The 27,899-nt window shown below is 37.1% G+C and overlaps 1 pseudogene; it reads left to right on the top strand.

The window, feature by feature from the left end:
• The first annotated feature begins 1,745 nt into the window (after window positions 1-1,745).
• LOC100952678 overlaps window positions 1,746-27,899 on the top strand; it is a 52,745-nt pseudogene continuing 26,591 nt past the window's right edge.

The following is a 27,899-nucleotide window of genomic DNA, read 5'->3' as shown; positions in this document are numbered from 1 at the left end:
AGACACACACATATATAGACACTTACACACACAATACATTCATATATGAACACACACTATTTATGTACTCTGTGTTCCCACAGAATTATATTTACTCAGGGTCAATATTGATAAAGGAAAACATGCAACTGGCAAGTAATTTCTGATATAGTCTTCCCCTACTTTTTATATAATGACATAAAAAAAAAATATAAATCTTCCCCTACTTTTTATATAATGACATAAAAAAACAAATATAAAGTTAACAACATATTGCTAAAAATTAAGAAGCACTTTCACTTACTGAAAGATAATGGATTGCCACTATGGAATTCGATCTGTGGCACATACATGTATAAGCAGAGCCAGAAGAATGAGTATGAGCTGGTCTGCAAAAGCCCAAATCTGTTTGTAAGAAGAAGTTTCATTCTTTCTGTTCTATTTTCTCTGTGCTCAGAAATGCAAGATCCCATCGAACAGAAAATATGGCGACTGTTTCTTGCAAGGGTGTTCCTCTGTCAGGTGGACAGAGTACTACTGTCCATGTATTCTTAAGCACCTGTTTATTCACATCTATATGGATATCATGAAGTCCAAAAACAAATAAACCAAAACAGTGGGAGCTGGTGTGGCATACTGAATGCCAGGAAACAGTTAACATCATTAAGATATGGGAAAGTATAGATGAAATGAGCTTCAGATGCTTCACACTAAGAATTCCATCCATTTAAGTGTTTAAAAAGGATACAAGAAGTCAGAGAACTAAGCGTAAGAGGTAGAAGAGAGTATCTTCTCAGCCCAACAGAGTTGTATATAGTGAAAATTTAAAATCTTCTTAGATGAAGATTTCATTAAAAAGGGGTTAATAAACAGGCTAGTTGACCTTCTCTAGATATGTAAAGGGGTGTTTGCCATCACCCAAATGAACTGTTTAGGAAAGGGCAATTCATTCATCAGGAGGAAATTGTCTAGGTTTATCCTTCAATGATAATTAACAGGGACAAAAACAATACTGGACATATATAAGAGTCCACCATTTACCAAATATTTATTGTACTATTTGTTCCTGACCCTGAAATACCTTCATGGAAAGAGTGGGCAAAAATGAAAAGAAAAGAAGATGAGATTAAGAGATAATCATTAGAGATAGATGGATAGTCTATTAAGAAAAGATGACCTAAAATAAGATTTTAAAAATGTAAATAGAAATGGGCTCTTTGCTTAAAAACACAGAATCACCATTAAAGACAATACATAGGAGGGAGGGCCAAGATGGTGGACTAGAAGCAGCCTGCACACACCACTCTGTGGAGAGGTTGAGAGCAGTGAGCAGATAGTCACCTTCAGAAAAAAAATTAGGAATCAACAGAGAGGTGACAGAGAGGCTCCCAGAGTGAAAGGAGAGGAAAACGGAGTGACCCATTTGCTTGGCAGAATTGGAGGTACGCAAAGAAGGTGCCACATATACATATTGCAATTGGAGCTTCAGAGGACCCTTCCACTGTAGTAGGCCTTGGGTCTGATACAGGGAGCTAAATAGAGGCTGTGGACTGGCATTACTTTAGAGAGAAGGCACAGGTGGTCTCACTGGTTCCCAATCCCTGGGGGCTGTGGCTGGTGCCATTTTGAGATTTCTGGCCCCAAGTGCTGCATTTTCCAGCACTGATTCATTGGTGCTGCCTCCCATTGGCCCTGTAGGGCTGGAGAGAGAGCAGGAGAGCCAGCTGTTTGTGTGTACTCCATGTGAGGGTTTTATGTGCCCCACCATGACTGAGTTCCAGGCAGAGCAGGCACTAGTGGATCCTGTGATTGCCACCACCATCAGGATGGACCGACCAGCCACAGGTGAGACAGTGGGCTGAGCACATGCCTGCACTAACACTGACAGACTTGGATGGGGCAGCCACTCCCAGACCTGGCCGCATACTGAACATCCCCTGAGTGCCTTCTTGATGTCCCCACACAACAACTGCCCACTGCACCCACTGGTGACAGCACAGGGGAACAGGAAGACCCAGAATAGTAGCAGCATGTTAAGGGCTCACCCAGAAGTGCACCCACTCCTTTTCTCCCTGGCATCTTCCAGAGTAAGTCTCACAAAAACCACCCAGGGGGTCTCTCTCTCATCACTGAGCAACAGAGTTCCCTGCAAAGGGAAACAAGGGTACCACAGAGTTATTTTTTTTTGAGCTGAAAGACTTTCTAGATGAGAAGGAACCAGCATAAAAATTCTGGCAACACGAAAAAAAAAGTTTCTTTTTTTCAAAGGATCACACTAGCTCTCTAACAAGGGACTTCAACCAAAATGAAATTGATGAAATGTCAGCTATGGAATTCAGAGTATGAGTGGCAATTAAGATAAATGGGATTGATGAGAGAGTTGAAAACCAGCACAGAAAAAACTAAAATAAATAAATAAATAAATAAATAATTTAAGAAATGAATACAAAATTCACTAAAAGATAGATAATATAAGAAAAAATTACACAGAATTTCTCCAAATGAGTCACTTACACAATATCAAAATACAGTGGGAATTTTTAATTATAAGGAAAAAAGAAAAAGAAATGACCCATCTCTCTGAGAAACACGGGATTATATAAAACAAACAAATGCAAGAAACATATGTATCCCTGAGGAGGAAGAAGAAAAAGCAAAAAGCATGGAAAATGCATTTGAGAGAATGTTGGAGGAAACTCCCTGGTATTGCTCGCGATTTAGACATCCAGATACAAGAAGGTCAGGGGACACCTAGACGATTCAAGGCAAATAGGACATCACCACGGTGCATGGTCATCAGTTTGGCCGAAGTCAAAGTGAAGAAGAAAACTCTACAAGCTGTGAGAGGAGAACATCAAGCAACCCACAAAACCCCCTTCAGACTAACAGCAGACTTCCCAGCAGAAACTTTACAAGGAATTAACATCAGGGTCCTATTTCTAGTCTTCTAAATTAACTGCCAGCCAAGAATTTTGTGTCCTGAAAAACTAAATTTCATAAATAAGGGCAAATACAATCTCTCCCAGATAAGGGAATTTGTCACTATGAGACTTGCCCTCATAGTGGGACAAGTGAGACAGGCAATGCTTAAAAGAGCTATATACACAAAAGGAAACAATTGATACCCACCAATGAAAAAACACCTGAAAAGTTAAAACTCACAGCTTTTATAAAATAGTAACACAAAGAAGAAAACATTCAAATCCTCAATAAACATGAAAAAATGTTCCACATCATCAGGGAAATGCAAGTTAAAACCACAATGTAATCCCACTTTACCCCAGTCAGAATGGCCATTATTAAAAAGTCACAAAACAATAAACGTTGGTACAGCTGTGGTAGAAAGGGAAAGCTTATACCCTGTATGTGGGAATGTGAAATGTTTTCCTCTATGGAAAACACTATGGAGATTCCTTAAGGAACTAAAAGTAGACCTACCATTCAATAAGGCAATTCCACTACTGGGTATCTACCCAAAGAAAAGAAATTACTTTACAAAAAAGGACAGCTGCATCCAAATGTTTATCACAGCACAATTTACAAACGAAATGATATGGAATCAACTTAAGTGCCCATCAACTGAGTGAATCAAGAAAATGTAGTACATATTTACCAGGGAGTACTACTCAGCTATAAAAAGGAATGACATAATATCTTTTGCAGCAACTTGGGTGGAAATGGAGATCATTATTCTCAGTATCTCAGGAATGAAAAACCAAATACCACATGCTCTCACTTATAAGTGGGAGCTGAAGGAGGGTTATATGTGGTCATAAAATAGCGTGAAGGAGATTGATAACTAAATGGGGGAGGGCAGAAGGAATTGAGGATAAAGGTCTACAGGTTGGGTACAACAGGCACTATTCTAGTGAAAGGCACACTAAAAGCTCTGATTTCAGCATCATATAACTCACGGATTGTAACATAAATACCTTTTTGGTTGTTTTGTTTTTTGAGACAGAGTTTCACTTTTGTCTTCCATAGAGTTCTATGTATGGCCTTTTAGCTCACAGCAACCTCAAATTCCTAGGCTCAAGTGGTCCCCTTGCCTCAGCCTCTTGAGTAGCTGGTACTACAGGCGTCCATCACAACATCCAGCTATTTTTAGAGATGAGAGTCTTGCTTTTGCTCAGTCTGGCCTCAAACTCCTGAGCTCAAGCAATCCACCCTCTTGGCCTCCCAGAGTGCTAGGATTACAGGCAAGAGGCACAGTATCCAGCCTATAACAAAAATACTTGTATCCTGTAAATCTGAAATAAAAATATGGTAAGTCTAGGTATAGAGCATGTTAGAGTACATTGTATATCTCTTGCAACTTTATATTTAGTTTGTTTCCAAATAAAAATAAAACAAAAAAGAAAGAGATAATAAGGGAGGTGTGGCATGACTCTCTTCTCAACCATTCCTTCCCGGTCCCTTTGTGCTCTCCACATTTCTATCATTGTTCATTCCAGTGAATGAAGTTGTCACTCACCTCTCATTTTAGGGAGAACATCAATCTGAACAAAGACAGTTTCTCAAGACCACCTACCCTGGGGCTATGCCTCCAACCAAGATCAGTAGGAAAATGCTTCTGCTCTTAGGATCAGTTTATTAACTGGATTTCCCTCTGCAGAATGTTCAGGATTCAAGCAATGTAAGGACAGCTCTTCTTTTTTAATGTAATTCTTTCTCTGCAGTACTTAGGCTCTTTGTGAAAGGGGTTGGTTTTTTGTTTGTTTGTTTGGGGGTTTTTGTGTGTGTGTGTGTGTGGATTTAACTGTGATTGTATCCTTCCAAAAAAAACACATGTTGAAATTCCAATCCCCCAAATTGTTTTGAAAGTGCCACTGTTTGGAAATAGGGTTGCAGATGTAATTCGTATTAATGATGAACTCATACTGGGGTCAAGTTGATCTCTTAATCCAATATGAGTGGGGTTCTAAGAGGAGGAGAGACACACAGGAGTATGGTCCTGTGAAGACACAGAGAGAATGTCATGTGAAGACGGAGAGAGACTGAGGTGATGTATCTACAAGCCCGGGGCCCAGAAGATTGTAAGCTGGCTTGGAAAGCTGGAAGACAGGCATGGAACAGATTCCCCTTTCTAACTATAAAAAGGAACCTACTTTGCTGACCACTGGATTTCAGATTTCTAGCTTCCAGAAATGTGAAAAAATAATTTTTTTGCTCTTTTACTCACCCTAGTTTGTGGTACTATGTTAACAGGACCCATAGGAAACTAATACAGTATCTACACTCCGAGCAACGGCTTCTTGATACATTCAGCCGCAGGTGCTCAGTCTGAGCTACTTTTGCAGGTTTCATTTTCATGGTAATCTTTGAGGGGCTCCAGGGTCTTTTCTTCTATTCTTTTCCCTTCCAGACACTCTTAACTGCAGATATGATTAAAGTTCTATCCCATTCAAACTCAGATCTTGTTGAAAATCAAGTATTGTTTTAGCAACAGTTTCAGTATTTCCAAATATTCCATGACAATAAAAAACTAAGCCATGAGCACAGACATTTTTTTTTCTGGAAGAAAGTTGAAGAAAAAAGTTATTCAAAGATACTTGTTAAAGCATGGTAAGTCAGATTTTATTCCGGACAATTGTGATAGGGGTATCATAACCACTGCAATGGCATTTTGAAGTGGGGGAGAGAGACTGAGCTCAACTCCTAATAAAATATGGGCAAATGGAGATTTGTAACTAAGGATTGGAGTGAGGGAGTCAGTGGATGAAAATTACTAAGAGAAAATATCAGATGAGTCTAGGAGAAAATTCAGGAGGTAAACTAAAATTTGGTCAACAAAGAGTCTTTATGAGTCTTAACCTCACAAAGCAATTTAAGAGACACATCTCTGCTACAGCTAAAATATTTATTATATCCATTCTGAAAATATTCATGCATTAAACATTTTATATATCTTCTTTAATCATATATATATATAACATTTTTTTAATTTCTATGTTTCTTATAATGTTTAGAAAAAGAAAATAATAATAATCAAATATACCAGAAATGTGAAAATGGTTCCTGGTTTCATCACTATGCTTTTAACTATTTTTTTTCTTTGCTTCTAAATTTAGTTTTGAATCAGTGTTCAGTAAACTCCAAACATTGGGACAAATAATTTGTCCTATTTCTACCAAAGTGGTGTTTAAAATTGACATTTTTTTTTTTAAATGTTATGAGGCATTCCTCAAAGAATTCATCTCACTTTAATTCGGGCAGAACATGCTGACCATACAAACTATAGATTTCATACAGAAATGTTGGCTATAAGACTGCAGAGGCTAGGCTACATGAAGAAAGAAACTATCTTTCTGTCCTTTTTTTTCTAGTCTTCCTTTATTTATTTATTTATTTATTTTTATTAAGTCATAGCTATGTACATTAATGCAGTCATGGGGTACAATGTGCCGGTTTTACATGCAATTTGAAATGCTTTCATCAAACTGGTTAACACAGCCTTCGCGGCAATTTCTTAGTTATTGTGTTAAGACCTGTAACCTAGTAAGTTTTATTGCTAGCCTAGCTCTTTCCTTGTTTCAGTCCTGTCTCTTACGTCTATTCTGCATACTATGATGCTAGTAATCATTTCTATAACCATTTTCATGGACTGAAGCACAGAAACCGAATAGTATATTCTAGTACCTACATATAACTTGTATGAGAAAATACAACATCATACTAAGAAGTAAGTGTGTGGGTGTGTTGAAGTATGTTGTTTACCATACCAAGAAGTTTGCGTTCTATCTTGAAGATACTGATTATTTACTAAAAGATTTTGTGATTGAAATGTTTTAAAATGCCATATTTGTAGTTTTTAGAGATTTTGGCTAATGGTGACAAGCAGAGAGTATGATTAGAGGAAGGGAGTCTAGCTATTATCTATGAACAACCATGGTTAGTTTCAAAGTAAAGACTGAACTGGACCAAGGTAAGCAGGTATGAAAGGCCTCATTCAAGACTGTAGATAATAGAGAGAGACACTCAACTAAGTGGAAGCAAACTGTGAGAGGTTTTGAAGCACTGGGGTGACCCAGTGAAAAAGCACTAGTAGAAGTTAGGGCGAAGGTTGATCCATGGATTGTGTTGAGTACATGGAAACATTTGCGAGTATCCACATGCTTTTCTTTGAGAGGAGGCAATCTGTGTTTGCTAATCAGCATATCCACAGACTTTAGGCTTACTCTCCTGCAGAGATTAGAGAATATAAGTGCTATCTTTTTCATGGTTACATTTCAAAGAGATGGCCTGGGTTCTTAAAAAAAAAAAAACCTTTTTTCTGGGTTGTAAACTGGCAAGGGGCAGATAAAAAATTTATAAATTGCAAGTTTTAGAGTAAATGCTCTAAGGAAAGGGAGATGAGAAGCCTAGAGGCAGAAGTCTGTTTATAGTTGGTCAAGCTAATGGGAATAAGGCCATCTTGATCAATTATCATTTAATTTTTTAATATAGTTTTAAATTGTATCGAGTTCTTTGTTTTTAATCTCATTAAATCTCACAGCAGTTCTGTAAAGTATATTTATTCCCATTTTACAGAAAGAGGCACTGAATCTTTGTGGATTAAGACATTTGCACAAGGTCATCCTGCTGGTAAGAGCATAGCTGTGATTTCCGTGCAGGTCTCTCTGTTGGTCTGACACGCCTACTCTTACAATGACGTGGAGACGGCTGGGGGTTCTGTTACAGTGCACAAACGGAGGGAAAACAAATCCTGAGGTTGTGGCGGTCAGGTGAAGAGTTGATAACACCTGAGGGCTATTCTGTAGTTAAAGCGGAAGTCTTTGTAGCTAGATCAAGGGTCCATTAAATACCAGGCTTTTGTTTTCTTTTCAATGCCAGAAACTGATACCAAAATACCAGATTTCTGGATTTAAGAAATGAATAAGTCATGGTAACTTTTCATGAAGACAGAAAAGACAGGAGTAGTTGTCCAGACAAGTAAGATAAATCTGCTCTGGGAAAAGAGAAGCCAGCCATGATAACCAGGTAGGAAAGGAATAAGGGATGAACAGGAGGTAGGATTCTAAGAGTTCCTGGCACATACCTGTAAGGTGAAACCCTTGGGATAAAAGCAATTTCTCAGGAATAGTGAGTAGTGAGAAGAGGGAAGAGTAAGGATATTTTAGTTAGGAACAAGCAGTGCTTGAATTAGTCAGGCGAGCTGTAATGAACCATATCGTCAACCTCTGCGACTACCATTGGTCTCATAAAAATAGAGACAATCACATTTCCCATTGTGCTGAAGGCAATGTCTTCCAAAAATATGGGCGTTTCACAAATTACAAAGCACACCTATATTCATTCATGACAGCTGAGGAGGATTTCTTATCTTGTTTGAACAAAATTGCTGAAACTCAGCAAATACTTGGCGGGAGAGTAATTTTTAAGCCTAATGGTCATGCATGGGGAAGCTCATTAAGCACTGGTTAGAAATGTAGGGGCAGAGGGAGGGTGATACCTTTCCTCCCAATCACAGGATCACAGCTGACACATCTAATAACGAAAGCCAGGTTAACGAAAGAAACACATAGCAAATTTATTTAATCATAATTTTAAGTGACACTGGAGTCTTCAGAACAAAAACCTAAAGACCCAAAGACCCAAGGGAAAATAGTCTATTTTTATGCTTAGACTTAATGAGGAGTGAGCAGCCCTGTAGGACTGTGATTGGATGAAAAGGGAATGATCTAATAGTAACAGACTGGGGAGGGGGGGATTCATCAAGGCCTGTCTATTCGGATACTTCTTGGTCTGTCTATGCAGATTCTTTCCTTCCAGGCATTGGGCAGGACATTTTCTGGAATGGGGGGTTTTATGACCTACTATCAAACAGGTAGGTCAGGGAATTATTTTTGGCTGGCTTTTACACAGAAAGACAGGGAAAGGTTGCAGTAATATTTTTAAGTTTTATGTATGGCTTTGGAGAAAAGGTTTTCTTTTATTGGTTATTTTGTGTGTGTGTGTTGGTTTCTGTGACCCATCTTGGTAAAAAAGAATTCTCATGTCAAAAAGAAAAAAAAGAATTCTCATGCCTATCGCTTGCCCTGGCTGAGAATAAGGGGCAACAGGAGGGGAGGGGAAGGTCACAGAGAAACCACGATTCTGAGGTTGCTTTTGAGGACTTCATGTTGGAGTATCATTTCCTGAGTCCCAACACAAAACATGAAGGAAAAGACATGTAAGACCCCAGGATCAAAGTGCAGAATGTCAAATTACTGTTTAACCTATTTAAGACCCTGAGTCCTGAGAGAGATACGTATTTGCCCAAAGACTCTGAGGTACTACTGATTACTTGAGAGCTATCCCATGCTTTTAAATGTTCATCCCTATTTTGAGGCTGAGGGATTATAAATAAAACCTGACCAGGTATGGTGCCTCATGCCTATAATCCTAGCCCTTCGGGAGGCTGAGGCAGGAGATCACTGAGGTCAGTAGTTTAAGACCAGCCTGAGTAAGAGTGAGACCCTGTCTCTACAAAAAATAAAAAAAATTAGCTGGCCATGGTGGTGTGTGCCTGTAATCTGAGCTACTCAGGAGGCTGAGACAGGAGCATCACTTGAGCTCAGGAGTTTGTGATTTTTTTTTTTTGCAGTTTTTGGCTGGGGCTGGGTTTTGAACCTGCCACCTCCAGCATATGGGGCCAGTGCCCTACTCCTCTGAGCCACAGGTGCTGCCCCAGGAGTTTGAGATTGTAATGAGCTATGATGATGCCACTACACTCTAGCCTGTCTCTAAATCAATCAATCAATCAATTGATTATATAACTATACACACATAAATATACATACAGATAGGACTACAGTGGCAGGTACCTGTGGTCCCAGCTGCTTGGGAGGCAGAGGCAGGAGACTCACTTGAGCCCAGGATAAAGGTATTTTTTTTTTGGTTGTTTTTACCAAATCTGTAATATAGAGATAACTGCAAAAATGTTTTCTTATAATTAAAAGAAAATTTAATTACAATCAAAACATAGTCAAACTAAAGTTTTATATATATTTTAAGGTAAAATTTGGACTTTTATGAAAATTGTGAAAAGATACTGAAAAATAATTCAAAAACAACAGAATTGGCTTGGTGCCCGTGACTCAAGTGGCTAAGGCGCCGTGCCAGCCACATACATCTAAGGTGGCGGGTTTGAATCCAGCCCGGGCCCGCCAAACAACAATGACAACTGCAACCAAAAAAAATAGCCAGGCATTGTGGCAGGTACCTGTGGTCCCAGCTACTTGGGAGGCAGAGGCAGTAGACTCGTTTGAGCCCAGGAGTTGGAGGTTGCTGTAAGCTGTGATGTCACAGCACTCTACCCAGGGGGACAGCTTGAGGCTCTGTTCCCCCTCCCCCCAAAAAAACAGAATTGAAAACTATAGAAATTTGAAGTCATAGGGCAGCGCCTGTGGCTCAAAGGAGGAGGCTGCCGGCCCCATATACCGGATATGGCGGGTTCAAACCTGGCCCTGGGCAAAAACTGCAAAAAAAAAAAAAAAAAAAAAAAAAAATTTGAAGTCATATAGGTAATATTTGTGTTACAGAAGGAGTTACTAGAAATCATTTAAAAAATTTTAGAGTTCTCATGAAGTAATCATGATTTTAAACAAATTTTCTTAAGCTACAACACAAGAAGAAATATTATGTATTAAATAAATATAGCATTGATAACAAGTAAAATTTGACTAGCTACTGAGTAATTATTTTAAAAAGCAAAACACCAAACAAACAAAAAACAGATGCTGACCAAAAACATGAAGGAATTAAAAGAGACATGAAAAGGTTAACAACCTTAGAAACATTAGTTTTACTCACTCGAAGTTATTCTAGGGCAATAAACCAAAAAAAAAAAAAAATGCAGGAGATATCCACCACATAGGTATATGAAACAAGAGTTATATATATATATATGCACACAGTCACATATGTATGTGCTCTGAGCTTTGTTACTTTTTTTACTTCTTTTGTCTTTGGGTTTGGTTTGTTCTTCTTTCTAGTTCTCGGAGAGGTGAACTTAGCTTTTTACTCTGTGACCTTTCTGTGTTTTTTGATGTAGGCAAGATGTTACCAAGAAAAATTTGGTAAATAATAACTCATATCATAGAATATTATACACTAATAAATTATCACACCATGATATATTATGGACTGTTTCCACAAGAAAATATCCAAGGAGAAGTCATTAGTCTATCAGGAAAATTTCAGAACGAGCAATAGGCAAAAGGTTGGTATTTAGAATGTATCAAAGATTTTAAAATTTATTTGAAAAGACAAATCCAAGGAAAAGTGACGAGATAAAAGAAGAGGCAAATTGCACACACATAAAATAAAGAAACTTTAGTGGTCAAAAAATAAAAAATGAAAAAGCTAACTCTCTTCAGTAGCAACTGAATGGAAGGAAAAACATTCTACCACAGATTTGGATTTATCAAAATGTTATAGAAAATGCCAGAAATTGAAATGGCCTTGGGAGCAAGGGGACAAAAAAAAATGGCAGCTGACATCTCTTCACACCAACATCAAGGAAGCACCTTCAGAGAAGCCAAAATCAGGTGAGAGATGAAAATATCTGTTTTTAAAGTCAATTTCAAAATATTAAGGGGGTAAAAAAAAATGTTTTTGTTACATGAATACCTTGTATGATGCTAGTGCTGGGGCTTTACGTACCATCATCATGATAGGTTTACTGGACTCACCAAGTAATTTTACCCCTCATTACCCTCCCACCCTACCCCCTTACTGGTTTCCAGTGTCCAATACATCTCTTTGTGCCCATTGTTTACCTCCAAATTATTAGTGAGCACATGGAGTGTTTGTTTTCTATTCTCAAGGTGCTTCTCCTAGGATAAGGGACTTTTTTGTAACTTGAGACTTTACGGAATCCATCTATTTAACAGGTATTCCAGTTTTTAGGGGAATGCTTTCAACTTTTCCCATTCAGTATGATGTGAGCTGTGGGTTTCTCATACATGGCTATTATAATTTTGAAATAGGTTCCTCCTATACCTAATTTGTTGAGAGTTTTATTATTAAATGGTGTTGGGTTTTTATCATGTGCTTATCTGTGTCTATTGATATGATCATATAGTCTTTGATTTTGCTTCTTTTTATGTGGTGAATTATGCTTATTGATTTGCATAGTTGAACCATACTTGAATCCCTGAAATGAATTACATTTGATCATAGTGAATTATCTTTTTGAAGCACTGTTCAGTAATTTTGCTAGTATTTTGATGAGGATTTTTCTTTCTATCTTCATAATGGGTATCCGATGGTAGTTTCCTGTTTTAGTTGTATCCATTTCTGGCTTTGGTAGTAAGGTCATATTGGCTTTATAGAATGAGGTAGGGGGACTCCTCTTCTTCTTGATGCTATGGAATAATTTCTGTAGTATAGTCTGAGGCTTATTTTGGTTGGCAGGGTTTTATTATTATTATTATTAGTGCTTCAGTCTTTCTATTCACTATTATTCATTCACTATTATTTCCATTGCTTCCTAATTCAAGCTTGGGAGGTTGTTTCCAGAAATGAATACATTTCCTATAAATTTTCTAATTTATTTGTGCGTAGGTTTTCATAGTATTTATGGACAATATTTTCTATTTCTGGGGTATCAGCTATAATGTGTTCTTTTTCATATATAATTGAGCTTACTTGATTCCTTTTTTTTCTGGTTAATATGACTGGTGGTATTTCCAATTTGTATTTTCAAAGAACCCAATTTTTTTTTTCATTTACCCTGTGTATTATTATTTTGGTTCCTATTCATTTAGTTCTGCTCCGAGCCTTGTTATTTTTTTTCTTCCCTTAGCTTTGGATTGGGTTTGTTCTCTTTCAGTTCTGTGGGATGTGACCTTCGGTTGCTAATGTGTGATCTTTCTGTGTTTTTGATGTAGGCATTTAAGGCTATGAACTTTCCCCCTCAGTACTGCTTTCACTGTATCACAGAAATTTTTGAAAGCTTCTGTCTTCTTTGTCATTCACTTTGAAATATTTTTTTGATTTCCATCTTAATTTCATCATTGACCAGGGAACATTCAGCAGCAAGTTGTTTAATGTCCATGACTATGGTGTAGATTAGAGTGTTGCTCTTGGAATTGATTTATAGTTTTTTTCCACTATGGTCTGAGAGTATACATGGTATAATTTGATATTCTTAAATTTGATCAGAGTTATTTTGCAGCCGAAGATATGATTCATGTTGCAAAATGTCTCATGTACTGATAAGATGATTGCACATTCTATACTTAATGGGAATAATATTCTATGTATGTCTTTCAGTTCCATCTGTTCTAGAGTTCAGGTAAATTCCTATGTTTCCATGTTGACTTTCTGGTTTGATGATCTTTCCAGTCAGTGGGATGGTGAAATCACTGGCAATTATGATGTTACTGTTTATTTCTTTGCTAGATATAGTAGGATTTGATTTATGAATCACAAATCCTATATTAGGTGCATATGCATTTGGGATTGTTATGTTTTCTTTTTGAATTATTCCCTTTACCACTCTATAACAACCTATTTGAGCCTTTCTACCAGTGTTGACTTAAAGTCTATTTCATCTGACATAAAAATGGCTACACCTGCTCACCTTGGATTTCCACTAGCCTGGAATATGTTTTCCATCTCTTTTACCCTGAGACTGGGAGAGTCTTTAGGAGCTCGATATAGTTTGAGGAGATAACATGTCTGTTTTTCATTCATTCAGCCAGTCTATGTCTTTTATCTGTGCAATAAGATCACCCTTTTTTGCTTTTAATAGTAACAGTGGGATACTGTTCTGTTCATGTTTCCTGATGCCTTCATATTTTGTTTTCCTTCTTATGATATTGTTTTATTACAGCTATGACCTTTAACCTTCTGGTGTGTTTACACTGTTATGTGTGTATTAGGCTGTTGCGTTGATAATGCAGTTTGGCCATGTCCAGTAGTGACAAATTTCTTTTGTGTTTGCTTTCCTGGCATACTGCAGGTGTCTTGTTCCAGTTTTTAGGGGGAATGCTTTCAACTTTTCCCATTCAATGTGATGTGGGCTATGGGTTTCTCATATACGGCTATTATAATCTTGAAATGTGTTCCTCCTATACCTAATTTGTTGAGGGTTTTATTATAAAATGGTGCTGGGTTCTATCATATGCTTATCTGTATCTATTGATATGACCACAAGGTCTTTGTTTTTGCTTCTCTATACGTGGTGAATTATGCTTATTGAGTTGCATATTTGGACCACACTTGCATCCCTGAAATGAACTGCATTTATGAAACTTAATTTTGCAGGATACAAAATCCTTGGCTGGCAGTCGTTCTGCTTAAGAACTCTAAAAATGGATCCTCGGTCCTTACTGCTTATACAGTCTCTGCTTAGAATTTTGGTGTTAGCCTGATGGGTTTCTTTTATAGCTCAATTATTGTTTCCATCTTGGAGCTTGTAGAATTTTCTTCTTCATTTGGACTATGACCAGTTGATGAGTATATGTCTTAGAAATGTCCTAATTGCTAGGAATCTTTCCAGTGTTGCATTGAAAAACTACCTTGTATCTGGATATCTGAATCTTGGAGTTTTCCCACAGTAATTCTCCTGAATTAGTTTTCCATGCCTTTTGCTTTTCTGTCTTCTCCTTCAGGGGACACCTTTAATTTGTATGCAGGTTCATTTCACGTAGTCCCACATTTCTCATTCTTCTTTAGTGTTTTATCTGCATCTTTGGGTTAATTTCAAAGCCGTTTTCAGGCTCTGAAATTCTTTATTCCTCTTAGTCTTTCCTGCTGCTGAAGCTTTCTTTTCTATTTTGAAGTTCAGTAGATGACTCTTTTATTTCTGAAGTTTCTGTTCTATTCTTCCTTATGCTAGCTGCCTCGTTTTCATTTTTTCATTAATGTCCTAAAATATTTATTTGGCTTCTTTGTGCTGGTTTTCAACTTCCTCTCCAATCCTATTCATCTTATTTGCCATCCTTATTCTGAATTCCATTGAGAGCATTTTAACAGTCTTCTTTCAGTTTTTCCTTTGCCATGTGTATCTATCATGATCATTTGGAGGTCTCATGCTAGATTGTTTTTTTATGTCACGGAGTTCTCTTGTTTCTTCTCTTCTGAAGTGAATTGTCTCAGTTCAGGGCTGAGAGGTTTGTGGCACACGTGTTCTTCTTTGGTGATAACTTTCCTACTTAGAAGAAGAAGGGCTCCTAGATGGCACTTTTATGAGCTACTCCAGAAGACTGACTCAGTAGGAGAGGGGTAGATGCACTGAGAGCCTGGGACGCAGCTGTTCTGTGTTGTCCCCTTCCTTCATCACTGGCACAGTCCAAGCCACTGCTGGATGATTTCTTTTGCAGAGTCATGGTTGTTCCCCAAGCAGCTGTTGAAAATTGGATGGGAAGCTGGATAAGTCCCTCTCGATAGACGCTGGCATTGTGGAGGTGTGCATTGCCCAGATCTCCCTGTAGTGGTGGCAAGTGGCAACTGGGTGAAGCTAAAGAGGTGTTGTGGGTTTCAGGGCTGTGAGTGTTAACTCCTCCAGGTCCAAGTGTGATGCTGGCTTGCAGTTAGAATGTCTTTGGTGGACTGTTGGACTGACAGGTCAGCTTGTAACAAGGAGTTGCTTGAAATCTGGGATAAAGCTGCAGAGTGGGTCAATGGCAATGTGAGAGAAGGGGCAGAGCCTTGGGTCCAGCAGCATGAAAGCAGCAGGAGTAGAGCCATGGGCCTGGCAGTAGCACAGGTGCTTCAGAGACAGAACCATATAGTCAAGCTGGCAGCATAGCATTGTGGGAGTCACATGGGGAGCAGGCATGGACCCCAATGGCAGTGGAACAGTGGGAAGGGAGGAGCTACTGGTCCAGAGACAGGACCATGGATCCCAAATGCAATGCATAATCCTTGGGGCTATGGTGGGAAGCTCAGCATTGCAACTGAAACCCTAGAGGTAGGGCTGTGTGGCCTGATGGTGCTGTGAAAGCCTTGGGGGCAAGACCATGGTACTGGGCCACATGGCTACCAGGAATCTCTCCCTAACAAGATCCCATTGAAGTTGTTGCTTTGGGTCTTCTCAGGTGGCTTCTATGGCTTCTGTTCTGCTCTAATTTCCTGTGAAGGAAAGGGATTCTCAGCTCCCAGTCACGGGGAATGTGGGACATCTGCTCTTCCTGTTCCCTTTGCATCTGATACAGATGCAGTTTCAGCAAAGCTGAGCACTGTGTAGACCTGGCTTTCTACACCTGAGTGGTCACAAAGGCATCAATCTATACTGAGAATGGAAACTACCAGGTCCCTACCATGCACATTCTCTAGTGCAATATCACTGCACAGACTCTAGTCAGCTCTCTGATCAACCCAGAAGTCTATGGTGGTGGCAGTGGTCAAGGCCCCCTGTGACTTGGGCGAAAGTGACGTGTGGAACCCCAGACTTCTCTCCTATCCTTCCCTCTGTGTGGATGCCTAGATACTTTCTGATCTTGTCAAGTGGATGCCCCCTCATTTCCTGATTGTTCCTCTTTGCTTCTCTGATAATTCACAATGCTCTCTTCAGAAACACTTACCTCTAGAAACACTCATCTGTAGGTAGCCATCCACCAGCAACTATTGATTTTCTTCTTGGAAACAGATGCATCAGTTGCTTCCAGTCCACCATCTTTCTTTGTGTCTGTGGGTTTAACATTATGTCAAGAAAAGATTCACTGAAGAAAGCAGAAAAGGTAGTCTTAAAAATAAAAAAATTTTAAAAATTAAAAAGAAGCCATACATCGACTTGTTTGTTTTAATTATTCACACAGAACCAATGCTTAGAACTAATTTTATTCATTCACAGTAAATTAGGATTGGCTGTTGAGTGACATGAACAGTATGACTGTCCTAGAAGGATAAATGTTGTAGCAATTGTCCTGCTCTGGCTGTATTTGAAAACAATTATTAATGTTCTTAATGCAAAAAAAGGCTTTTATGGGAATAAATTAAAATTAAATCATTTGGCGACGTTATTTGATAATGCCTAGTAAATTTGAACATGTATATTCTGTAAGAAATACAATTTCCAATAGTATTTATTTCTGCTGTGACAACAATGATAACCAACTTTCAGTGGCCTGAAATAATACAAGTATGTTTTGCCTTCATTTCCCAGTGTAATAAGTGTAACAGGGGAGGCAGACGCTCTTCCCTACATGTCATTCATAGAGACTCGGAGCCTTTTACCCAATGGTCCTATTATCCCTATAGCTTGAGTTGTCCACTTGGCCTCTATATTTTCCTGGAAGATGAGAGATGAAAATTAGAATGTAAATGGCTGCTTGAGATGTTTTAGGGGTCTCCTAGGAAGAGCATCCATCACTTCCATTAAGATTCTGTTGCCACAATTCAATGACCTGTTTCCACATAAGGGAAACTATTGGCCCAGATTTGCACTAAAGAGAAAGAGAAAATAAGTTCTCATCACCAATCAGCTTCTAAAGAAACTGAGATACATATACAGAGGAGATATATAAAGGAACTCTAGTATAGCATTTTTAATAAGAAGAAAACTAACCCAGAAAGAAGGAAAAAAAACTATGTCTATCAACAGATGACAAGAATAAAAAAAATTTGTGACTTAGTTACACAATGAAATATTATACAAATCTTCAAATAAATGAACATACATATGTATATATCCAACAGTCTTCAAACCACATAAGACTAGCAAGATAAGGATGTTACAAAAAGATAGAGTTTTATAACACTTCTGTAAGTAAAAAGAATGATTAAACTCTATGTAAATGTTCTAAATGGATGTTCAAAAAGTAAAATAATACATGTAAGCAGGCTGTGCAATTGGAAGCAAGAAAATGATTGGTAAGTTTAAAAAGAACATTTGTCCTTGCACTGGTGTTTTACTGTTAATAATAGGAAGTTATTAATTCAGAACAAACTTTAAGTTGAAAATGATAGTAGAAAAAAAATGGAGGAAATTCACAAAGAATTTTTATAAAGCATCACACAGCTCCCAAGAGAATGAGGCATGACTAGACCTAGTTCCAGGATAATAAAAGTAAAATAGATAATGGAAACTGAGAGACTAAGGTCACTGCCTAGACCCACTTTTGTTCTGGGGCCTTTCCCAATAACCAAGAAGTGGAAGAGAGGCTGAACTGAACTTTGGGGAATGTGCGAAGCCAAGGGCACAAAAGTCAGACTCTAGGGCCTCCCAAGTTAGGAACGCTGGCAAACACCTACTGCACTGAGCTGCACTCTCTGAGAAAGGGGGAGTTAGGTGAACTCCTCTGATGTACAGTAGACCTTTAGGTTATCTATATCACCTTGGCTATAAATTCTTAAAATTTGTCATGTGACCTCAGATGGCTAGCATACCTGAACACCTGGCAGAAACAGACCCTTTCCCCAGAGGGAGATGCAATTTTCATAGAGCTCAAATTATTTCTGCAAATAATTTTTCAAAATAATATGCACCAAAAACTTTCTCTGGGCACATAGGAGGACAAGTCACTGTGAACAAGGAAAAAAAAAAGAAAGAAAGAAACTTGAACAACTGACAATTCAAATTGAGTCAATTTGCCAAAATCATGAGATGGACTTTAATACTAGTTTCATGTTGTTCAAGCAAATTAGAGCTAATCCTGAAAATCCTAGGAGGGAATAGAAAACAGAATGTTATCTTTGAAAAAGAACTACATGGGCATTTAAGAACTACATAGTACACAATAAAATTAAGAGCTCAAAAAAACAAAAAAAGATAAATCAAGAGTTAGAAAATAATAACTTCTGGGCAGTGCCTATGGCTCAGGGAGTACGGCACCAGTCTCAGACACTGAGGATGGTGGGTTCAAACTCAGCCCCAGCCAGTTAAAAATAGCAGTAACAACTGTAACAGCAACAAAACAACAACAACAACAACAAAATGATGACTTCTGGGTTGAATCTAGCCGAGAATGTATTTTTTGTATAACATATGAGCTAAGAATGGTTTTTACATATTGGAATGTTTACACTTTAAATGGTTATTTAAACAGTACCTTCTATTTTAGTTATTGGCTTGCAAAACCTAAAATATATGCTGTCTGATCCTGTAAGACAAAATTTGCCAGCTTCTGGGTCAAACAATGAATTTTCTTCCACTGTGTCTAATCGAGGTTGAACTCAGAATTTTCAAATATGTTTTATGGGCCTAAAGTTCAATAGTAGCTCCCTGAAATGAATATAGAAATAATGAAAAAAATAAACAAGGAAAAATAAGAAATGAAAAGAACACTTGGAAAAAAGTGACTAGTGAATATTTAATTGAAGCTCAAGAAGAAGGGAAAGAGAATATGACATATTTGAAATGATTGTCTTTGAAAATACAACACAGCTCATGAATGACAATACTCCATGGAAGAAGCCCAAGTGCCCATCGATCCATGAATGGATCAACAAACTGTGGCATATGTACACTATGGAATACTACGCAGCCATAAAGAAAGATGGAGACTTTATGTCCTTCATGTTCACATGGATGGAACTAGAAAGTGTTCTTCTTAGCGAAGTGTCACAGGAATGGAAGAAAAAGTATCCAATGTACACAGCTCTATTGTGAAATTAATTTATAGCTTTTGTATGAAAGCTATAACCTAATAACAGCCTAAGAATACAGGGAGGGGGGAAGAGGGGAGGTGGGAATGGGTGGAGGGAGGGTGATTGGAGGGATCATTTCTATGGTTTATCTTACAAGGGTACAAGTGAATCTTTCTAAGAGTAGAATATGAACGTCTTAACACAATAACTAAGAAAATGACATGAAGGCTATGATGAAAATATTTCAAATTGTATATGAAAACACCACACTGTACCTCAGAATTGCATTAATGTACATAGTTATCATTTAATAAAAAAATAAATAAAAGGATTATACAACAGATCAATAAAAAAAAGAAAAATAACACAGCTTATGAATGACAATACTCCCAGATTGAAAAAATAAAAATCCAAATTCACATAAATAAAAAAGAAATCCACACATAGACACAGTGTATTAATAGCAGAAGTTCATAAAAACTCCATAAAACCAAAGATAAAAGAGAAAATCTGCAGGGCTGGAAGAAGGAAAAATGAATAATTTTATCTTCAAAATAAAAGTTAAAGCTGAGAAATGTCTTTGAAAACCCAAAGGGGATAATGCTATGGATGGAATTGTGTCCTTGCAAAATTCGTAAGTCGCTCTATTTGGAAATACGTTCTTTAGGGAAATAATTAAGGTTAAACAGAGTTATAAGGGTGAGGTCCTAATTCAACAGGACTTCGTGTGAGAAGAGCAAGGAACACTAGATTTCTCTGCAATAAGTATATCAATGGAATAGAAAAAAGAATCCCAAAACTCAACCAAACATACATAATCTTTTTATTTCTGATCTAGGTGTTGGTTTAATTTAAAAAGTAACAGTACTATACCATCTGATGTTTATAAGAAGAAGCACTTTAACCTCTCTCACCAAAAGTAATTGGCATCATATATAAATTAGTCCAGTATTATTTAATTAGTATTATCTAGTAAATGTGAAAAATAAATTTCAAGCATACAGAATAAAAATATACAAGAATATTTACATGACTTTTGTCAAAAATCTCTTAAAATAAGAAAGACTATCTTTATATAAAAAAGAAAGGTGAGTTATATTTCATCACAAATAAAATTTTCTTCTGATTAAAAATAGTTTTAAAAAACCAAAGGAGCAAGTTACACACGGGCAGGAAATAATGGCAATCCATAATCCTACAGAGAATTCATTTCCATAGTAAATGGAAAAATGCTTTCAATTTAATGATAAAAAGACAATCAACCCAAATAAATCAAGCACATTACAAACATAGAAATGACCCTTAATCATGTGAAAGTTATTAGTTTGGGGGTAAATGTAAATTAAAGTGCAGTGGAATAGTGCTATACATCAACAAGAATGGCTATAAAAAATAGACTGACAGTATCAAGTACTAGCAAAAATACAGAGCCAGAGGCATTCCCATACACAGCTGATGAAAGCATGAAATTCATAATCAATTTAGGAAACTATTTGGTAGTTTCCAAAGAAGCTAAATACACACTACCCTAGGATCCAGAAATTCTATTTATATATAATCACAAACAACAACAACAAAAAGAGAACAAATGCTAGGGGATAGGTCTAAAGACTATCTGTGCAAAGAATAAAATTAATGGGGGAACAACATCCAGATTTATGTGTTATAATAAGTAAATAAAGTTCTAACATGTTAAATGGAGCCACAAAGAAAAATAGGAAAGGAATGGAAAAGAAACTGGATTGGCAGAGGCAATAAAAGATAATTTTCTAAATCTACTAAGAGATATTAAACTGCAAACTTTCAAGAGTTACTATTTATTTATTAGCCAGGGGTGGGTTTGAACCAGCCACCTCAGGCGTATGAGGCCGGCGCCCTACTCCTTTGAGCCACAGGTGCTGCCCTCAAGAGTTACTTTTTAACCTATAATAGAATTACACTGAAACAATCACACCATATAAATTATGGTAACATGGCTTCAAACTACCCAAGGAGAACAATGTTGCTTCTAAAGAAACCAAAGTGACACAGATTGCTGACTTTACAACAAAAGATAAAGAAATATCTTTAGATTTCAAAATAATAACAACAATAATAATCTTAACCTATATTCTATATCTTACAAAGTGTTTTTTCTGAAATAGCTTTAGAACAAGACTCAAAAAGATCAAACAAATTTTCGAAGAACTACACTGCATTCCAGAAAAATGTGTAACACTCCAAATGAAATCAATAACCCTCAGCACTAATCAATGCAAAGTATACAATGTCTGGGATCTGATCAAATATTACTACTTAGATAAGAAACAAGGAAATTGATTCCATAGTAAGAAAACATGTAGAAATAGCATACTGAAAGAAAAAAGCTAATGGCATTTGCAACATTAGACATGGCATCATAGACATGTGCTATACCAAAAGACTAGAAGGAAAACATACAAATAATAAGAATGGATATAAACAAGAACTAGTGTTTTTAGAGATTAAAATATTTAATTTCTGAAATAAAATTTCATTGAATGAGAATAAAGTAAATTAGATACCACAGATGAAAATAAAAATGTACTTGAAGACATAGCAACATAAATTATTTAAAATGACAATGGAGATGGAAAAAGAGGACAGAAAAAATGATTAAACAGGGCCTTGGGAGTTTAGAAAGATATAACAAACTGTCTAATATATGTAATTAAAAATTGTTATTCCTAGTATAAGAGGAAGAAGGGATAAAGAAAAATTACTTAAAAAAAACCCCATACATCTACCTCTCTGTTTTTGTGCCAGTACCATGTTGTGTTGATCACTATTGATTTATAATACAGTCTGATGTCTGGTAGCGTGATCCTCCCTGCTTTGTTTTTGTTTCTGAGTATTGTCTTGGCTATTCGAGGTTTTTCTGATTCCATATGAAATGCAGTATTATTTTTTTGAGATCTTTAAAGTATGACAATGGAACTTTCATAGGGATTGCATTGACATTATATATTGCTTTAGGTAGTATAGACATTTTAACAATATTAATTTTTCCCAGCCATGAGCAGGGTATGTTTTTCCATTTGTTGGTATTTTCAGCTATTTCTTTTCTTAGAGTTTCATAGTTCTCTTTATAAAGATCTTTCACGCCTTTGTTAGGTAAACTCCCAGATATTTCATCTTCTTTGGCACTACTGTGAATGGAATAGAGTTCTTGACTGTTTTTTCAGCTTGACTATTGTTGGTATATATAAAGGCTACTGACCCAAGTGCCCATCGACCCATGAATGGATCAATAAATTGTGGTATATGTACACCATGGAATACTATACAGCCACAAAGAAAGATGGAGACCTTGCCTCCTTCATATTTACATGGATGGAGCTGGAAAATGTCCTCCTTAGCAAAGTGTCTCAAGAATGGAAGAAAAAGTATCCAATGTACTCAACACTATTTTGAAACTAATTGTTAGCTATCTTAGGAAAGCTACAATCCAAGTGGAGCCCTAGACTACGAGGAAAGAGGAGGGGGGAGGGGAGGGGGAGGATGGGTGAAGAGAATGATATTGTGGGGATCATGCCTATAATTTATCCTATTTGGGTACAGGTGAATTTGTATAAAGGTTGAATATAAATGTCTTAACATAACAATTATGAGAAAGACATGATGGCTATGTTAGCCACTTGGATGAGAGTTTTCCACACTGCATGTAGAAGTAACACATTGTATCCTATGAGAGAATTAATGTACACAATTATGATCTAATAAAAAACAAATTTAAAAAAACGAGTAAAAAAATAAAATAAAATAAAAATGAACAGACTGCAAATTTCTAAATTTGATGGAAACTCTGAAGTAACAGGTTTGATGATTTCAACAAATTATATCGGGAGGAATTAATTGCATGTGCCCACACACACAGAATACACATCAATGCATGCACATCATACACAAATGATGGGCACTAAACACACGGAGAGAATCTTAAAAGAGAACAAAGGCACAATACGTAAAGAGAAGCAACAACAAAGCATTGAAGAGATTTTGCATCAGAATTATGAATGCCATTATTTAATTGAACACTGTGTTTAAAGTGCTAAAGGGGCAAAAATATATGAATACTATATTTTACCTTTTAAAAGGTAATATGAAGATATGTTTAAGGAGAAGCTGAAAGAATTCAACACCAACATACCTAAATTGCAGGAAATGTTAAGAAGACATTCATTAGGAAGAAGGCAGATGCTACCAGTAGGAAAATTGGCCATACGCTCAAAAAGAAAGAGAACCAGAAATGGTAAATAAATGGGTAAATATGTCAAGGAAGTTAGAATGTGTTTAAAAGGTAATTGATTGTGTACAGCAATACAGTGTGTTGTGTGGGTTAAAACATCAAAGCAAAATAAATGAAACAGTAACACATCAAACACGACAGCATCAAAAACAGGTGTATTACTGTCAGGTTTTTACAGTATATGTGTAGTGCCATAAGGTTATTTGAAGAAAAACTCCGTTAAGTAAAGTCACGTATTTTAACACTACACAGAGATCGAGATACCTAATTAAGTCAGGATAGACGTGAGGATAAAATGAAACCCTAAAAATAATTAATTAGAATAAAGCCCATAGAGAAGAAAAAGGCCATTAAAAAATAAAGTAACACAATAGGGTGATTACAGTTGATAATTTATTCTATGTTTTAAAATAACTAAAAGAGTGGAATTAGAATGTCCCTAACACAAAGAAATGATAAATTTTGAGGTAACGGATGCTCCAATTACCCTGATTTGATCATTACTCATTATATGTCTATATCATAACATCACACATGTCCCATTAATAAATACAGCTATTATGTGCCCATAATGACTAAAAATAAAAATCAAGAAAAAATAAAAATTAAAAGAATAACAGGCGAATAACAAGATACAAAAGAGAAAATAAACAGCACAATAATAGTTTTAAAGTTAAATTTATTGGTTTTATGTTTAATATAAATGGTAAATGGCAGATATTGACAGCCTGACTAAAAAGGCAAAAAACCCACTTGCTATATATAAGAAATTGGATTTAATTATAAAAAGTTAGGTATGTTAAAATTAAATGGACAGAAAAATAGGTAACAGGCACACATAAAGAGAGTTATTTCACAATGACAAAGGGGTCCAGAGGACATAACATTCCTAAACATCCATTTTAAATCTCAAAAACAGAGCTTTAAAAAACACAAGGCAGAAACCTGATCAAACTGAAAGGAAAATTAGACAAAAATTCTACAATTCTGGCTGAAGATTTCAGTACTCCTTTCTCAGTAATGGATAGAATAAGTCAGAAAATCAATAGAAAAATCAAAGACTCTGGAATATCTAATTGACATTCACAAGGCCTGCCCAAGAAAAGCAGAAAACACATTCTGTTCAATTGCATGTAGAGCATTCACCCTGGTAGATCATCTACTAAGATCTAAAATGGGTTTTAATTTCAAAAATGTATACAAGGGACATTTTCTTATGCCTAGAAATAAAGTAGAAGAAAGTTACATAAAGATATCTGGAAAACCCCCCATATAATTAGAAATTAAGCACAACGCACCTATATAATTATGGTTCAAATAAATTATGTGTTTATACTAAATGAAAATGAAAGCATTATATATCAACATTTGTATAATTTATAGGAAGTAGTTGAGACAAAACATCTAAAAATGAAAATGCTATTAGTTAATGCTTTTATGATGGAAAAAAACTGAGCATTTTTTCTTTTAGAAACTAGGGTTTTTTTTAACTATGTCATGTTATTCCTATACATTACATTTGACATATTCACACACACAAAAAAAACTAATGAGCATCATCACCATGATATTTCAGCCCTCTTCAGGGTAGTGGCCCACCTGTAAGAAAACAAGCTCTGAGCATTTTAGAGAGGGTTTGTCTTACAGTTTGGAAGTAACCACCTTTCTCCTGGGTCTAGGCAGACAAACAAGAAATTCATGTTACCGTAGGAAAAAACTCGAGCTAAGGACTTGCTCTCCTCAACAGATTTGCATGTTTCAGTGTTTGCTGATGGCAGAGAGTGGGTATCATTAAACTGTTTTTATGCGTTATGCAGATGGCTTTAAATCAACAGCTAGGAGCTTATATTTATGTTGTGGCAGGCTGTCATTTGTTTTCAATACTATTCTTATATTCTTTTTTATTTCAAAAGTGTCAACTCATAAAATACAGAGATGAATAAAATTTACCTAAAATGTTCATTACAACATTCACTACAGATTCCAGGGTTATATAAAACATTAGCTAAAACTAGGAAGTCTCCTTCACTCAGATTAGAGCATATCAATATAACACATAATTTTGGGGGTTACCAACTAACCCCTGAAAACTGGTCTAACAGGGAAATTTTATCTAATCTAACGCAAGATTTTTTTATGTACCAGCTATTCAGCAGCCACTCTGGTGAGAGCTGTATAGGTCACAGAGAGTTATAGGTTCAGAGAGGGCAGGGAAATGGGTCTTCCCTCCAGACACACTTGGACATGTGCACGCTTTGTAGTCTCTGATGGGTTCCTATTGAAAATGCCAAGTGCAAGATCAAGTGGCCCATGTCACTTCCCCAAAGTGAAATCTACCTCAGCCCAATTTAGTAGCAGGAATACACCCATGTGAGCTGCATGTTACTTGCTGGACTCATGCAGAAAGAACACCAGAATCACGTCTTTGCCTGAAACCAACAGCTTTCTGAGGAACAACCAGGGACCAATATCTGTTACCAAAATTAGTTTATTGTATTTATTGAAAAACCCTGTGACCTTTGAGACAGTGTACTTCTCTGAAAAGAAGAAGGAAAATAAAACATGAGATCAGAGTCCTTTGAGTTAGATGATTAGTTAAAAACAAACAAGGAGACTGTCCTTCTTGGAAGATGGATGAGACATACTTTTTCCTATTCCTCCCATTATATACAACCAAAAAAATAAATAAACAAATAAAGAGGACTCTGAAAGATGGATAGCAAAATTACCCTGGCTAGAGATCTTGGAAACTACAGAACAATATGGCAACAAACACTCTGGATTTTCTTTTTACCAGGTATCTCCCAGAATTAGAGATAAAGGAACCAGCAAGCAAAATATGCCAACAGGTTCAAATGGAAGGAAGGAAAGAAGGAAGAGGGAAGGGAGGGAGGGAGGAAAAGGGAAGGGAGGGAGGGAGGAGGAAGGAGGGGAGGGAGGGAAGGAAAGAAGGAAACTAGAGAACAGTATTGGAAGGAAGGAAGGAAGGAAGAGGGAAGGGAAGGAGGGAGGAGGAAAGAAGGCAGGGAGGGATGGAGGCAGGGAGGGAGGGAGGGAGGGAAGGAAAGAAGGAAACTAGAGAACAGTATTGGAAGGAAGGAAGAAAGGAAGGTAGGGAGGGAGAGAGGGAGATGGAAGGAGGCAGGCAGAGACAGAAGGAAAGAAAAAAGAAAAGTTTGCCTGCTCCATCTTGCAAGTATAGCACTGAAGACACAAAACTTTGAGGTAATAACCACTCTCCTCCAGCCAACACAGTGGGAAAATCTGTGGCTTCACAAAGTCCCCCATTATGGGGGCTCCTCTATGCCAACAGAGCCTAGGGATCTTCTTTCTGGGCACTGGAACAGTGGCTATTCCTCTCCTCTGACCAGAGTGGTGTCAAAGATAAGAAGAGAGTACTTTAATGCCTGATGGGTGGTAATGATTCACCAGTCCCCACTGACATGGTAACCATGTGGGGAGCTTGAACTTCCAACACCATCCAGTAGTCATGACATGTCCCTTAACTTCTTTGCCACAGTGGTATCTAATGAGGCCAAATGGAGAGGCAGGACTTCTACTACCATCCAGATGTCAGAAAAACCCACTTGCAACACCACACATACACCCCTTCTCAGAAGGAGGCAAAAAAAAGATAAATCTCCAACAAGGCACCTGGGACATATCAGTGGAGAACTAGTAGGAACCTGGCATTCTCACCCTCACCAGCTTCAATAAGGGTTTCTACTTGGGTATCAACAGAGGAACAATAGGCCACCCAGACTTCCATCCCAACCTGGCAGTAACAAATGAAAATTTTAAAAACAAAAATGAGTAGAACTAAAAGAAGAAATAAATAAGTCCACAATTAAAGAGTTGGAGACCACAACTTTATGTGTCTGGGTGCGGAGACCACATTAAAAAAAAATTTATAGAACTAGATAGAAAAGTGGTAATGACTTAAAAGAACTCAACAACCCCATCAACACAAGTTCAAATGTCACAATAGCAGATTAGACATTACCCTCATTTTCCCATGGAACACGTACCAAAATAGAACACATCATAGTCCTAATATGTCATAAAGATCATGAAACAAGGCTCAGCGCCTATAGCTCAACCGGCTAAGGCGCCAGCCACGTACACCTAAGGT

The sequence above is a fragment of the Otolemur garnettii genome, unplaced genomic scaffold, assembly GCF_000181295.1.
Source record: "Otolemur garnettii isolate 467f Iridium unplaced genomic scaffold, OtoGar3 scaffold00008, whole genome shotgun sequence".
NCBI lineage: Eukaryota > Metazoa > Chordata > Mammalia > Primates > Galagidae > Otolemur > Otolemur garnettii.
The sequence above is the reverse complement of the archived record's forward strand: the minus strand, read 5'-3'. Positions and strand labels throughout refer to the sequence as shown.